Source organism: Mobula birostris, chromosome 29, assembly GCF_030028105.1.
Source record: "Mobula birostris isolate sMobBir1 chromosome 29, sMobBir1.hap1, whole genome shotgun sequence".
NCBI classification, from domain to species: domain Eukaryota; kingdom Metazoa; phylum Chordata; class Chondrichthyes; order Myliobatiformes; family Myliobatidae; genus Mobula; species Mobula birostris.
Window position 1 is genome coordinate 6,416,477 of NC_092398.1, and position 16,776 is coordinate 6,433,252.

General features: G+C 45.3%; 1 long non-coding RNA gene across 4 annotated transcripts in view; it reads right to left on the minus strand.

Moving 5' to 3' along the window:
• The window catches only part of LOC140190291 (uncharacterized), a 35,815-nt gene that overhangs the window by 14,966 nt on the left and 4,073 nt on the right, over window positions 1-16,776 (minus strand). Inside the window, exons 2-4 of one of the 4 annotated variants that reach the window (XR_011883580.1) lie at window positions 2,058-8,139; window positions 1,438-1,581; window positions 60-717 (exon numbers count right to left, since the gene is read on the minus strand). This is a non-coding gene — a long non-coding RNA (uncharacterized lncRNA). Of the gene's footprint in view, window positions 1-59; window positions 718-1,437; window positions 8,140-16,776 lie in introns of all 4 variants that reach the window. The other 3 variants (XR_011883579.1, XR_011883577.1, XR_011883578.1) reach the window with 3 other exon arrangements.

Here is a 16,776-nt window from a genome sequence, read left to right on the forward strand (position 1 = left end):
GGTAATTGGTGAAACAAATAGGGTTATACAGCAAGTGACAGATTCGTTGCGATCATTACCTATTCCAGATTTACTTAATTGCGTGAATTTAAATTCCACAGCTGTTGTTCTGCAGCAGAAACTCTCGTCAATGCATCAACATCCGCAAGCTATTCCAGTCATCTAACCACAATATTGCTGAAATGTTGGTGGAAGACCTTATTAAAATATTCCTTTCACCTCTTACAATAACCCAGTTTTGGAATGTTGGTGGGAAGTTATTTCAGGAATCTGCACAGCGCTCGCCAAGGATGGGGTGAGATTTTCTCCAGTAAGCGAACACAACTTCAGTGGACTGCGATCCCACAGAAAACGGTTTATGAGGCAGCGTACTCGAAAGCAGATGGCACATTTTACCAGCCAGAGTGTTCCTTTGTGTGTGAAGGAGAGCCGTCGGCTCTGAGAGAAACCGCCCACGTTTCAGCACGGCTCGTCAGCGCGGAGGGCGGCACGATGGCGAAGCGGTTAGCGTAACGCGGCCTCCGCGCCCACGACCCGGGTTCGATTCCCGCTGCTGTCTGTTAAAAAGTGTGCATGTTCTCCTCTTGGCCATGTGGGTTTCTTCCAGGTGCTCTGATCTCCTCCAAACACGTACGGGTTAGAAGGTTAATTGTTCAGCGGCTGTAATTAGGCCGCACAGGCTCGTAGGCTGGGAGGTCCTGTTACCATGTTGTGCCTCTAAAATAAAATATGGATACTGTGTGACCAGCAGAGTATTTCTATTGCTCTATGTTTTCATTTCACTTCTGACCATTTGTCTAATGTTTCCCACGGTAGACTAGGGGTTAGCGTAATGTTATTACAGTGCCAGCAACCTTGGTTCAGTTCCTTCAGCTATCTATAAAGAGTGTGCACAATACTATGCAAAGGTTTTAGGCGCATATATATATAGCTTGGGTGCCTCAGACCTTTGCGCAGTACTGTAGTGATCTTATCTATTGCATTGTACTGCTGTTGCAAAAAAAATCAAATTTCATGATATATGTGAGGGATGATAAACCTGATTCTGATATGGGAGTCTATTGTGGACTGAGAGTGGGAAGGGGGCAGGGAGAGGGGAATCATGGTTTGGAAAAGGGAAAGGGAGAGGGGAGGGAGTGGGAAGCACCGGCGAGACATTCTGTAATGATCAATAAACCAAATGTTTGGAATCAAATGACCTTGCCTGGTGTCTCAGGGCTGGGTGTGTCTGCACCCACGTTACCCCCTGCCCTTGGCACTCCTTTTCTGCCACTTGCCCCACACTCCTTCCCTCGGCGCTCCACTCTCGCCATTCACAACATCCTTTGCTCCGTCACAAACTCGCTCTCTGTTCCACATTGACAAATACAGTGCAGTGCAAAAGTCTTAGGCACTCCAGGTATATATAGTTGGTTAAGATTTTGTACAGAGCTGTACCTTTTTCCTGTGACCGCATGGGTTTCTTTCAGCTGTTCCAATTTCCTCCCACAATCCAAAGATGGACGTGTTAAGAGATCAATGGGTCACATGGGTGTAATTGGGCGGCACCAGTTCACTCAGCTGGGAGGTCCAGCTATCGTGCTGTATCCCGAAATAAGTAACTAAAATAAATATAAAGGAGAGACTCAACAATATCACAGTACCTGACCTTCAACCCCGGGAGTCGGTGTTCCGTGTCCAGGCGTGCCAATCACCCAGAAACAGTTTTATTGCTTTATTCTTACCCTTGCATCTCAGTATCCTTGTGCCAATGTCCCAGCAATCAGGCATCAAGTACTAGCTCACGCTACACTGAGCGCAGAACATCACAGCACAGGAACAGGCCCTTTGGCCCACAATGTCTGTGCTGGGTATGACGATGCCAAATTAACCCATATGACAACTGTTTGCTTGTGATCTATATCTCCACCCCCTGCGTATTCACGTTAGCACGATGCAATCTCCTCTCAGGGCACCAGAGTTCGGAGTACAATTCCAGCATCCTCCTTTACGTTCTCCCCGAGAGAACATGGTTTCCTCCGGGTGCTCCAGCTTCCTCCCACTGTCCAAAGACTTACCGGTTAGGAGGTTAATTGGTCATTGTTAATTGTCCCGTGATTCGGCTGGGGTCCATCTCTAGCTGTCCTTGGCCATCTTCTTTACTGTGTCCCAGGTGTGGTTCAGGGTCCTCATTTCTGCCTCGATGGTACAAGATAGACAGGGTTATTGTAAGAGGTGAAAGTAATATTTTAATAAAGTCTTCCTAGTTATCTGTCGTTGTATCTGTCTGTCTGGAAGACAGATAGATAGATAGACAATAGATAGAAACACAGATAGATATAAATAGATAGATAGGTGGATAGATAGAGAAATAGATGGCAGGATGGATGACTAAATCAATTAGTAAATAAATAGATAGATAAATAAATAAATACATCCATAATTACTTAAATAGAGAGAGAGTGCGCAGCCTTCCGGTGAAAATGATATCATATCCGTTAAATAGGGGCCGTGGACAATTCTGATTTGATGGAGAATGGATGTGAAAGCACAGAGGAACATCTGGAGAAATTTCTGAAATGCTCGTTCGCTGCTGTTGTTATTGTGCGGTCGGGGATCTTTCGGAGGGTAGGCCTCAAAATCCCTGGCCTTGCCTGCTTTTGGCGACCGAGAAGGAGGTCGAATCGTTCGGACAGAGATGGCGTTCAGTACTCGGTGTCGGAGAGCTGATCAGAGCTCGAAGTTTTCGGATGACCCAGAGTCAGATCGTGGTCGGGTGTGGCAGGGAGAGTTTTTCTTCCTTCTCTCCGTCTGCGTGAGATGTGGGACATTTGAGAGACTTTGAACTTTTACTGTGCTCATGGACTTCTTCATCAAGTTATGGTATTGTTGCACTGTTGTAACTATATGTCATAATTATGTGGTTTTGTTAGTTTTTTTCAGTCTTGGTCTGTCCTGTGTTTTGTGATATCACACCAGAGGAAATATTGTATCATTTCTTAATGCATACATTACTAAATGACAATAAAAGAGGACTGCATGTTTTCATAATCTAAAAATACATAAATACATACATACATACATACATAAATAAATAAATAAAAGTGAAAAATTGACCCATAGGTTATGGAATCAGTTACGTGTTGGGTGACTGAAGTTATCCCCTTTGGTTCAAGAGCCTGATGATTGAGGGGTGGTAACTGTCCCCGAACCTGGTGGTGTGGGACTTGATGACTGAGGGGTGAGAACTGTTCCTGAACCTGGTGGTGTAGGACCTGATGACTGAGGGGTGAGAACTGTTCCTGAACCTGGTGGTGTGGGACCTGATGATTGAGGGGTAGAAACTGTTCCTGAACCTGGTGGTGTGGGACCTGATGAATGAGGGGTGAGAACTGTTCCTGAACCTGGTGGTGTGGGACCTGATGACTGAGGGGTGAGAACTGTTCCTGAACCTGGTGGTGTGGGACCTGATGATTGAGGGGTGTGAACTGTCCCTGAACCTGGTGGTGTGGGACCTGATGACTGAGGGGTGAGAACTGTCCCTGAACCTGGTGGTGTGAGTCCTCAGGCTCCTGCTCCTTCTTCCCAATGGCAGCAGAAAGAAGGGAGCATGGTCTGGATGGTGGGGGTCCTGGATGATAATGCTGCTTTCTTGAGACAGTGCTGCACGTAGATGTACTCAACAGTGGGGAGGGCTTTGCCTGAGGTAGTCAGGCAGAAAAGATTTTGTTTAATTTGGTATTGATTTTAGGACGGGCTGAAAGGCCTGATCCTGTGATGAACAGCTTCCACGTTCTACATTCATCAAAAATAGTCTTAGGAGAGGCTTGTGAGAACATGTCTGGTTCACTGATATACTTCAGAGTTGGAAATTTGCTTACTGATTCCAGATTCCAGATTCCCTACTATGGTTCAAAGTTCAAGATTCAAAGTAAATTTATTATCAAAGTACATGTATCTCACCATATACAACCCTGAGATTCATTTTCTTGTGGGCATACTCAATAAATCCATAGAATTATAACCATGACAGAATCGATGAACATACCACACCAACTTGTGCGTTTAACCAGTGGGCAACAGGGGTGACACGGTAGTGTTGTGGTCAGCACAACGCTTTAGCGTACCAGTGACCCGGGTTCAATTCCCGCCGCTGCCTGTAAGGACCCTGTGACTGCGTGAGTTTCCTCCAGGTGTTCCAGCTCCCTCCCACAGTATAAAGACGTACCAGTTGGAAGGTTAATTACTCATTGTAACCTGTCCTGTGATTAGACTAGGGTTAACTCGGGGGATTGCTGGGGTCAAATTTGGGAACAGCTTCTTTCCAACTGTGACAGGACTGCTGAACAGATCCTCACCCGGATCTGGACCGTACCCTCCAAATATCCGGACCTGCCTCTCGGTTTTTTTTTGCACTACCTTACTTTCTATCTATGATTTATAATTTAAATTTTTAATATTTACTATCGATTTGTACTCCAGGGAGCGCGAAGCACAGAATCAAATATCGCTGTGATGATTGTACGCTCTAGTATCAATTGTTTGGCGACAACAAAATATAAAGTATAAGTCTACTCTGTGCTGTATCGCGATAAAAATAAAAAGTCTACAAGCAACGACAAAGAGAAAGAAATAATAATAATAAATAAATAAGCAATAATTATCGAGAACATGAGATGAAGAGTCATTGAAAGTGAGTCCATAGGTTGTGGGAACATTTCAATGATGGGGCAGGTGAAGTTGAGTGACGTTATCCCCTTTGGTTGAAGATCCCGATGGTTGACGGGCAATAAATATCCCTGAACAACTACCTACACATTTTCATGGCAATTAGGAAGGTCCACTGAACACTGGAGTTGTACATTGAGGGCTGAAATCTGCAAGATCGAAAGCAAAAGAAACTGATGTGGCAATATAATGTCAATCTTGAGCATCAGTGGAATGCCCATGAAAGGTCAGCACAACAGCGTGGGCAAAAGTGCCTGTACTGTGCTGCAGTGTTCTATGTTCTGTGTTGTACTGAGATATTAATGGCATACATTATACATTTCTAACTTTATTAGGAGTTTAAAGAGATTTAGTACACACTCAAAAACTTCTATAGATGTGCCATGGAGAGCATTCTGACAGGCTGTGTCTGGTATGGGGGGGCGGGTAACTACTGCACAGGACCGAAAGAAGCTGCGGAAGGTTGTAAATCTAGTCAGCTCCATCTTGGGCACTAGCCTACAAAGTACCCAGGACATCTTTAGGGAGCAGTGTCTCAGAAAGGCAACATACATTATTAAAGACCTCCAGCATCCAGGGCATGCCCTTTTCTCGCTGTTACCATCAGGGAGGAGGTACAGGAGCCTGAAGGCACACACTCAGCGATTCAGGAACAGCTTCTTCCCCTCCGCCATCCGATTCCTAAATGGACATTGAACCCGTGAACACCTCCTCACTTGTTAAATATATGTTATTTCTGTTTTTTGCACGATTTTTAATCTATTCAATATACGTACAGTATAATGTAATTGATTTACTTATTTATTATTATTTTTTTCTTCTATATTATGTGTTGCACTGAACTGCTGTTGCTAAGTTAACAAATTTCACGACACATGCCAATGATAATAAACCTGATTCTGATTCTGATTCTGAAGGGTATATTTGCTGTTGTGAGGGGTTGATTTTAAGGTGCTTGGAGTTAAGTACGGGGGGGAATGTCGGAGGTTTTTGACAAGGACTGTGGTGGGTACATGGATCGCCCTGTCAGGAGTGCTGGTAGAGGGACATATATTACAGACATTTAAAAAACCCTGGATAGAGAAATGGATGACAGAAAATTAGAGAGCTGCGTAGGAAGGAAAGGGTTAGATTGATCTTAGGTGAAAAGAGCAGCACAGTAGCACAAACTTTACAGTAAGGGCAACCCTGGTTCAAATCCCGACGCTGCCTGTGGGGAGTTTGGATGTTCTCCCTGTGACCAAGTGGGTTTCCTCTGAGCGCTCCAGCTTCCTCCCGCCATCCAAAGATGTACCAGTTGGTAGGTTAATTGGGCGTTGTACATTGTCCTGTGACTGCCACTTGGAGTATTGTGAGTAGCTTTCGGCCCCTTATCTAAGAAAGGATGTGCTGATATTGGAGAGGGTTCAAAGGAGGTTCATGAAAATGATTCTGCGGTTGACAGGCTTATCGTATGAGAAGCATTTGATGGCTCTCAGCCTCTACTCGCTGAAGATAAGAAGAATGAGGGGTGACCTCATTGAAACCTATCGAATGTTGAAAGAGTGAATAGAGTGAATGTGGAGGGTCAGTTTCCTACAGTGGGGGAGTCGAAGACCAGAGGACACAGACTTAGCATAGAAGGGCGTCCTTTTAAAATGGAGATGAGGAGGAATTTCTTTAGCCAGAGAGTGGTGAATCTGTGGAAATCGTTGCCACAGGCAGCTGTGGAGGCCAAGTCACTGGGTATATTTAAGGCAGAGGTTGATAGATTCTTGATGAGTCAGAGCATGAAGAGATACGGGGAGAAGGCGGGAGATTGGGGCTGAGAGGGAAAGTGGATCAGCCATGAGGAAGTGACAGAGCAGACTCGATGGGACAAATGGCCTAATTCTGCCACTTTATCTTTTTAGACTCAGGTTAAATCGATGGGTTGCTAGGCGCCATGGCTCAAAGGGCCCAAATGGCCTACTCCACACCGCATCTCAATAAATAATTAAATAACAAACATAGTGGGTTGAAGGGCCTGTACTGAGCTGTAATGGTCCATGTTCTATATTCTATGTGTCAGTAATTTCTGATTTTATTAATTAAGAATATCTTTCAAAAAGAAATGAATGTTTATGGAATTTCCCCCAGAACCCCAGAACGAATTTCCCCTTGACATCCCCTCAACTGATCACCCCCCATGAACCTCTGAATCAATGGGTGAAGAGAAAATGGGAGATATTGAGGGGAAGCCAGGATACCAACGCCTGGGTCAGAGGATGGAGATGAGAAAGAGTTGCAGGAAATAATGCAGGGTCCAGGCAGAACAGCTAGCGAGAACTGTCCCGGATGGTGGAAGGTCAAGACCCAGGGGAAACAGTTGACTGAAAAAAAAAATCAAAAAAATATTCTGAGGAAATCCATGCATACAGCAAGCTGTGACGACCAAAAATTCACTAGCTTGAAGCAGATTTGATTGTGGTTTTCAAAGACAAAACGGTTAAGTTGTTGGTGAGGTAAGTTACACAGCTAGAGGGGAAACATAGGGGAGCAAAAACAACCGATTGTTCTTTGTAAATCCAGCTCAGTCTTCTTCAGTTGTCTTCTGATTCTGACATTTTTATGACTCCTCACAGCGACAGCAAATGCAAACCCGTGAGACATTCTCTCTTCTCCTCTCTCCCTTTGGGCAGAAGATTCAAAAGTTTGAAAGTACATACCACCAGCTAATTTATTTACTGGAATAGTCCCTTCCGGCCCTTTCAGCCACGCCGTCCACCTGCTGTGTACATATATCTACTGATGCTTCTGGACACAGCTTCAGTGATGTTCCTGAAATCATCGGGTGTTTCAGGTCTTTCAACATCATACAACCTCCTCCAGGTGACCCAGCCGGGGCTGATCAGACCCCAGCTTGTGTCCAGATGGTTAGCTACTTATGACTCCATGGCTCCCCTCTTTTGAGCCACAGCCACATACCACGAGCTTATTTATTTACTGGAATAGTCCCTTCCATCCCTTTGAGCCACGCCATCCACCAATTGTATTGCTATGCTATATTGACTGTCCTGTTGTACATACTATTTATTACAAATTACTATAAATTGCACATTGCACATTTAGATGGAGACTTTAATGTAAAGAGTTTTACTCCTCATGTATATGAAGGATGTACGTAATAAAGTCAATTCAATTCAGTTCTTTGGACTGTGGGAGGAAACCAGAGCACTCGGAGGAAACCCTTGCGGTCACGGGGAGAACGTACAAACTCCTTACGGGCAGCAGTAGGAATTGAATCTGGGTCACCAGTATTGTAAAGCATTGTGCGATCCACTATGCTACTGTACCACTGGACCCAAGGCCAGCTTCTATCCTGCTGTTATCAGATTCTTTATATGAGCCTCTTATTGTCACAGTGAGCGCTGGCAACGACTGAACGCAGGTGCGGAGGAACTGCAGACTCCCCTGTGGAGACATAAGCAAGACGTTATACATAGGAATACTAACAGTGCATTGGTGACACAACTGAGCAACACTGCAAGGCAAATCATTCTCCACCCAAGGACTCTGCGAACAGCACAAAACGAGAGTCCACATGAAATAATCATAGAATGCAGAAAACCCATGCCAGTCACAATTAACTCAATCAGATTAAACAGAAAGCACAAAGGCTTTCACTTCTTTCACTTCAGATGGTTGAAGAAGTTTGGTATGGGCCCCCAAATCCTAAGAACTTTCTACAGCGGCACAATTAAGAGCATCCTGACTGGCTGCATCACTGCTTGGTATGGGATCTGTACTTCCCTCAATCACAGGACTCTGCAGAGAGTGGTGCGGACAGTCCAGCGCATCTGTAAATGTGATCTTCCCACTATTCAGTACACTTACAAAGACAGGTGCGTAAAAAGGGCCCAAAGGATCATTGGAGACCCAAGTCACCCAACCACAAACTGTTCCAGTTGCTACCATCTGGGAAACGGTACCTCAGCATAAAAGCCAGGACCAACAGGCTCCGGGACAGCTTCTTCCACCAGGCCATCAGACTGATTAATTCATGCTGACACAACTGTATTTCTATGTTATATTGACTGTATTGTTCTTCATACAATTTGTTATAAATTACTATGATTGCACATGGCACATTTAGATGGAGGCACAATGTGAAGATTTTTACTCCTCATGTATGTGAAAGATGTAAGTAATAAAATCAATTCAAATCAAGGCTTAATGACTCTCATTAAGAGAAGGTAATAGATAAGAGAAGGTAAGAATAGATTAAGAGAAGGTAATAGAAGGTAAGAAATAGGTACCTGGATGACAGAGCATGGAGGGCTGTGATCTGGGGCTGGTTGATGGGAGTATGCAGTTTAAATGGTTTGGCTTTGTTTAGATGGGCTGAAGGGCCTGTTTCTGTGCTGTAGTGGTCTATGACTCTATGACAGCAATTAACAAATGCAGCTGGTCGAGAAACCTGGAAGCCCAACTCTGCCACAGAGGCTCATGAGACTGATATAGTAACAATGAATTCTTGATCTCCATGTCGACCTGATTGCAACCATGACAATGTATTTACCTACCTGTAACCACATTTTCTCCATAACTGCTTCACTATATTCTGCACACTGGAGATACCACAGATGCTGGAAATCCTGAGCAACACACACAAAATGCTGGACGAACTCAGCAAGTTATGCAGCCTCCGTGGAGGGGAATAAACAAACGATGTTTCAGGCCAAGATTCTTCAGCAGTTGGGGGTTTTCAGGACACAAAGTCCGTTGTTTATTTCCCTGCATAGATCCTGCCTGACTTCAAAGTTCAAGGAAGATTTATTATCAAGGTACATGTATGTCACCATATACAACCTGAGATTCGTTTTCTTGTAGGCAGACTTGTTACATACACCTGTTAGGGTGCATTCTCCAGTTACTTTATAAGGTAACCATAGCCTTCAGCCAGGAGCAGATGTCATCAGGTGGTTCCCAACCTTCACTGAGTGTTTCGACCCTTAACCACGACACTCTCCAGTTGGTGGGCCAGCAGTAGTGGCCAAATCACTGCCCATCTGCTCTTGGCTTCCAGCTCCCCTCCTCTCGCCTACTCCAAATCCAACAAGAAGCTCGTTCTGCCTCTTCCCCCATCCTACGAGCTGCTTGCTTTTAGCTCCTTTCATCCAGGCCCAGATCTGACAACCGCCATGCTGATTTGGCTGGGAAACCTCTGCAGCCGATCTCCACAGGGAACAACCGTGCCTGCCATCCCTTGTCTTTACACTCCTGCACTAAGGGCTGGTACTTCAAGGCCTTTCTCTCGTGGGCCTCTTCCCATCCCTCCTCCCACGGCGCAGTCAGCTCAACCAGAATTATTTTCTTGTCTTTGGTTGACCACAGTACAATGTCCGGGCGTAGGGTTGTGTGCACCACATCCGGGAACTGCAACCTCCTTCCCACATTGACCCTCATCTCACAGGACCTGGCCGTTAGCAGCAGATTGAGCTTTGGTTGTTCGGTTACAAAAGGCCTGGCTACCTCTTTGATGAAGGTGATGGCCTTCCTCAAATCTGTGCCAGCCATCCTCTTCTTGCATCTCTCCTGCTCTAGTGTGTCAGCAAGAGCCAGAAGCATCTTATCATGGCGCCACCTATACAGTCCTTGAGTTAGAGCTGTTTTACACCCAGACAGTATATGAGCCAGTGTCCCCTTTTGACCACAGAGCTTACAGTTCGGGTCCTCTCTCATCCCCCATGTGTACAGATGTAATGGTGAAGGAAGGGTGTCATACACAGATCACAAGAGGAAGGAAATACGGAAGGGCTCCAGTCGCCATAACTCTGCCCATGAGATCTTGCGCTTCGGCAGAATCCATTTTGTCCAGGCACCCTGGGACCCTTGTTCCACTGCCTTTGACATCAGCTTCTCTTCCTCACGGATCCGTACTTCTGCCTGTACCATGTCTCGCCTGTTCCTTATGCTTGTGTTTCCCCACTGCTGGAAGTGAACTGAGCCAAGGCCTTGCCGCCCGATGCAGGGGTTTCCGATGATATCTTGCAGCTTCAGAGAACACACTGCCTCCTCCACAGCTGCGTTGGCTGCCCACTTGCACCCAGATCTGGTTGTAACACCTGCTTGCTTTACCAAGACGTCATTGGAATCTCTCAAGCTTAATAAGGCCCTGCATTTTGCCACCTTGAATTCCTCCACAACAGATGACAGGGGAAGCTGCAGTTGCCCAGAACGAATGTAGAGGCCCACTGAAGAGAAGCTTGGGGGAACTCCCAACCATCTCCACAGGTGTTTGTTGGTTGTCCTTTCGATGCCCTCTACGGCAGTCAGGGGATCTCATAAAGTGTGAAGAGCACGAGAAGCCTGGGCAGAATGCCGTGTTGGTACAGCCAGGTCTTGAATTTACCAGGAAGTCTGGATTTGTCGATCTTCTTCAGCCATTCCTCTGTCCGCTTCACAGCATTGGTGACATTAGCCCCATCTGTCAGTGACACATTAAACCACTTCCCCAAGCATTTTATCTGGTTATCTTCGATGGAAGGGATGAGATCACCCTGAACTTGGAGGCTAAACTTGCTAGTAACTTTGCCCTTTCTGATCACCATGCACCCGGACTTCTTGGCCTTGAAGGACATCCTCGCCCAAGTGGCTACATTACCCAGGATTTCCATTACCCATCTTGCTTGGACACGTGACACAGTTGTTATAGTGATGTCGTCCATAAATCCTCGTAGAGCCGGCTGAACACTGCCCGACTCCAGCGTCGGGCCGCGGGTTACATCTTCTGCTGCTGATAATAGGAGGTTCATTCCCATAATAAATAGGGTGGGGGAGATGGTGCACCCTGTTGGAATCCCCTTCTGGAGGTCCTGCCAACTAGTTGTGAAATAGGCTGACGTAAATCTGAGTTTGAATCCTCCTAGGTAGCTGGTGATCACGTCTCAAATAGCCACTGGGATGTAGTAGTGGTCGAGAGGGGAGGAGGAGAAGATGGTGGCGCGACACAACCTTTCCAGTGATGAATATCTGTAATCTGTCAAGTAGGAGGCCGTGCACAATTCTGATTTGATGGAAGCAGATGTGAGATCACGGAGGAACATCTGGTGAAACTTCTGAAGTGCCTGCTTTGCTGCCGCTGCTACTGTGTGATCCGAAATCTCCAGACGGGAAGGCCTCAAATCCTCGGCTTTGTCTGTTGCTTGGCGGCCGGGGCAGGGTCGAAGCGCTCGGCAGAGATGGTGCTCAGTGCTCAGTGTCGATGGGCTGGTCGGAGGCTCGAATTGTTCAGACAGACTCAGAGTCGGACTGTGGTCGGGTGCTTCCAGGATGCTGCATCAGCAAGTTTGTGGCGCTGGAAGCTCATGGCAGGGAGAATTTCTTCCTTCTACCGTCTGCGTGAGATGATGGGACTTTTGGGACTTTGAGACTTTTTTTTTACCGTGCCCATGGTCTGCTCTTATCAAATTACGGTATTGTTTTGCACTGTTGTAACTATATGTTATAATTATGCGGTTTTTGTCAGTTTTAGTCTGTCTTGTATTTCTATGATATCACACCAGAGGAACATTGTATCATTTTTAATGCATGCATTTCTAAATGACAATAAATGAGGACTGAGTGTCCTCATAATCTAATCCTTCTAGGATGAGGTCATGTGGAATAGACCCATAGGCGTTCGCGAGGTCTAATCGGACAACTGTGTTGTCGCCTTTTTTCTGCTTTGGCCTCACGGATCAAATGGCTGCCTGACCTGCTGAGTTCCTCCAGCATTTTGTGTGTGTTGCTCAAGATTTCCAGCATCTGTGGTATCTCCAGTGTGCAGAATACGGTGAAAAGGTTATGGGGAAAATGCAGTTACAGGTAGGTAAATACATCGTCATGGTCACAATCAGGTTGATATGGAGATCAAGAATTCATTTGACTCGGACTACGGCAGTGGTGACATCAGCAGCTTGAATATGGCGTTGGAGCTGTGCTTAGCCACGCAGTCAAAAGTGTAAAGTGAGTAGAGCAGGGGACTAGGCACACAGCCTTGTGGTGAACCTGTGCTGAGTTCCATCAGCATCTTGTGCAAATGACTCTATATTCTGCATTCTGTTTCCTGCTGTCTCAGTCATTAAGTATGCCATGATCTACCCTGATGGCATGCAAGGCTTTTCAGTGTACCTCAGTACTTGTGACAATAATACACCAACAGCATCTCAGGTTCAGAAGATCTGTAGACCGAGGCTGGTTTCAAGAAGTCCTACTGAGTGTTAAACCAACATACCCAACCCAACGAGAACCAATGAGAAGTGCCTTCTGAATTTCTTATCATAGCATCAATTCATAACTCCACATGATGTTACCATGGCAGTAAGGATAAGATCATACCTCTATCAGGCGGCGCGCCTGCGCGTGCTCAGCCCTCCGGTGAAAAATGATATCGTATCTGTTAAATAGGGGCCGTGGACAATTCTGATTTGATGGAGAATGGACGTGAAAGCACAGAGGAACATCTGGAGAAATTTCCGAAACGCCCGTTCGCTGCTGTCATTACTGTGTGGTCAGGAATCTTTCGGAGGGTAGGCCTCAAAATCCCCAGCCTTGCCTGTTTTTGGCGACCGAGAAGGAGGTCGAATCATTCGGACAGAGATGGCGCTCAGTACTCGGTGTTGGAGAGCTGATCAGAGATCGAAGTTTTCGGATGACTCAGAGTCGGATTGTGGTCAGCATGGCAGGGAGAGTTTTTCTTCCTTCTCCCGTCTGCGTGAGATGTGGGACATTTGAGAAACTTTGAACTTTACTGTGCTCATGGACTTCTTCATCAAGTTATGGTATTGTTGCACGGTTGTAACTATATGTTATAATTATGTGGTTTTGTTAGTTTTTCAGTCTTGGTTTGTCCTGTGTTTTGTGATATCACACCGGAGGAAATAATGTATCATTTCTTAATGCATGCATTACTAAATGACATAAAAGAGGACTACATGTCTTCATAATCGTAATCATTATCAGATATCATCTCCAACCCTCAAGGCTTTTGACCCATAAATTCTAATGTGCACATACCCTTTTTGAACCTGGCTTGTGTACAATAGCTTTGAAACCTCCAAGTGCTTCCAGGCCCCCAAGAAACATGTCAAGGATTTGAAATTCAAATTTCAAACAAAGCAAAATAAAGGTGTAAAGATGGATAGAAAAACACAAAACACATTTAACGTCGATCAGTTGATTAACTGGAACCGACAGTATAATGAGCTTTAAGATACACTGTATGCAGTTTTGGTCACCTACCTACCAGGAAGCTCTCAGTAACTTTGAAAGAGTGCAGGGAAAACCTACAGGGATGTTGCCAGGACTTGAGGACCTGAGTTATGGGAAAAGGTTGACACCTTAGTAAAGCAAGCAGGCGTTACAACCAGATCTGGGCTCAAGTGGGCAGCCAACGCAGCCGTGGAGGAGGCAGTGTGTTCTCTGAAGCTGCGAGATATCGTCGGCAACCCCTGCGCCGGGTGGCAAGGCCTCGGCTCAGTTCACTTCCAGAAGTATACAAAATTATGAAGGGTATAGTAAATGTACAGAGACTTTTTACACTGCGGTTGGGTGAGACTGGAACTAGAAATCATGGGTTAAGGGTGAAAGGTGAAATATTTAAGGGGAACAGGTGGAGGAGCTTCTTCATTTAGAGGGTAGCTGCATTTGACCAGTCTCTCTCTCCCTCTTGCTAGCTGCTGCCGCCGAAGGATGGTGTCAAAGTCTTGGGTCCTGGGTAAGGTTTAATCGACGCAGTTTGTGGATTGGACACTGTAATTCACGTTATGGTGTGTTTTCTAGTTTCTGGTTACTCCTCTTTTATTGCTAATTTGTGCAATTTTGATCAGGCAGACTAACTCAATGCTAACGACCCAATGCTAAACTGAATTGAACTGAACTAAACTGAATAGTCCTGGACTGTTTCAAGGAGTCTGTGATTTGATGCTTTATCTTCTGTGTATTTTTTCACTCATTTTTAACCACTTTTTACACATTGGGATTTGCTTGGTGTTAGATGCTTACTTTGAATAGGTTCCATGGTTTTGTAGCTGTCTGTGGGAAGATGAACCTCAGTTGTATACAGCATACATATTTTGTGCTTTGAATCTTTGAGTTTGGAAGAAGCTGCCAGTAGTGAATGTGGGTTCTATTTCAATGCTGAAGAGAAATTTGGATAAGTACACGAATGAGAAGGATACAAAGGACTATGGTCCGGGTTATGACTCGGCAAATTAATAGTTTGGCAAGGGCTAGATGGGCCGTAGGGTCTTTTTCTCTGCTGTAGTGGTCTATGAAACTATGACTATATAAAGTTAGTTATTCAAAGGTTCATTTATTATCAAAGTATACAATTTTGAAATACTTCTTCTCCAGGTAGCCATGAAACCAAGAAAGAGAAGAATGGCAGCACTATATCAATCCTCAAATCTCTCCTCCCCACACAAAAAAAAGAGAAAAATCGGGTGAAAACACAGCATATAAAAAACTATAAGACCGGGAAAAAGTCCATATCCAAATCGCAGAAAACGTGGGTAACATTCTTCAGGCACAATGCCAGGCTCTCCCCTCTCTAGCAACAGGGTGATCCCACCAGTGATCAGAAAGTATTATGTTCTTTTTTAACACCATAACATAATTTAACTTGACATTGTCAAAGTCTTTAGTGCAACAGCATAATTTGGGCTGTCAAGTGATTATAACATTAATTGTGATTAATTTTACAATTGTAAAAGATGAGTTAGTTTTAATTGATGAGTAAAACAATAATGGAATACAAATAATTTTGTAAAGAGCAAGAAGAAAATACTTTGTCCTTCAGAGGGAAGCAGATAGAGGAAAGGGAATGTGGATTACTCTGACACAATGCCACAAAAAGGCGGCTTCCTTCACCTCACCACCCAGGACACGCCCTCTTCTCATTACTATCATTAGGGAGGAGGTACAGGAGATGGAAGACACACACTCAGCATTTTAGGGACATCATCCTCCCCTCTGCCATCAGAATTCTGAATGGACAATGAACCGATTACTGTCTGGGTAGCCTCCAACCTGATGGCATGAACATTGACTTCTCTAACTTCCGCTAATGCCCCACCTCCCCCTCGTACCCCATCTGTTATTTATTTATATACACACATTCTTTCTCTCACTCTCCTTTTTCTCTCTCTGTCCCTCTGACTATACCCCTTGCCCATCCTCTGGGTTCCCCCCCCACTTTTCTTTCTCCCTGGGCCTCCTGTCCCATGATCCTCTCATATCCCTTTTGCCTATCACCTGTCCAGCTCTTGGCTCCATCCCTCCCCCTCCTGTCTTCTCCTATCATTTTGTATCTCCCCCTCCCCCTTCCACTTTCAAATCTCTTACTATCTCTTCTTTCAGTTAGTCCTGACGAAGGGTCTCAGCCTGAAACGTCGACTGTACCTCTTCCTAGAGATGCTGCCTGGCCTGCTGCGTTCACCAGCAACTTTGATGTGTGTTGCTTGAATTTCCAGCATCTGCAGAATTCCTGTTGTTTGAGCTCTACTTCATTGTTTGCTTGTAGGGTTGCCCGCCAAGCCTGGAGGTTAGGCCGCAAACATTTCGTCACCAGTCGAGGTGACATCGTCAGTGCGCAGCTGAGTGTTGTTTCTGCCAAGTTCTCATGTTTATATCAGTCTGACTCCTTGTTTAGATTGGTTGGCTGTCGCTCTGGCCGTTAGTCTCTGCTGGGTCTAGGCCAGCTGTTTAGCTGAGTGATCTCCACTGGCCCGAGATCACTCTACGATCAAGAATATTGAACTAGACACAGTTTATCAACTTATGCATCCACAGGATCAGGGCCGAGGAACCAACACTCACAATGACTGATAACCAGGGATACAGGTTTCTTTTTACCAAGAGTTACAGAGTGATAAGGCCGTAAGATATTGAAGCAGAAGTACACCATTTGGCTCCGCCATTTCATCATGTCTGACTGTTCTTCTCTCTCAGTCTCAATCTCCTGCCTTCTCCCCGTATCCCTTCATGCCCTGACTAATCAAGAATATAACAACCTCTGCCTTAAACATATCCAATGCTTTGGCCTCCACAGCTGTCTGTGGCAACAAA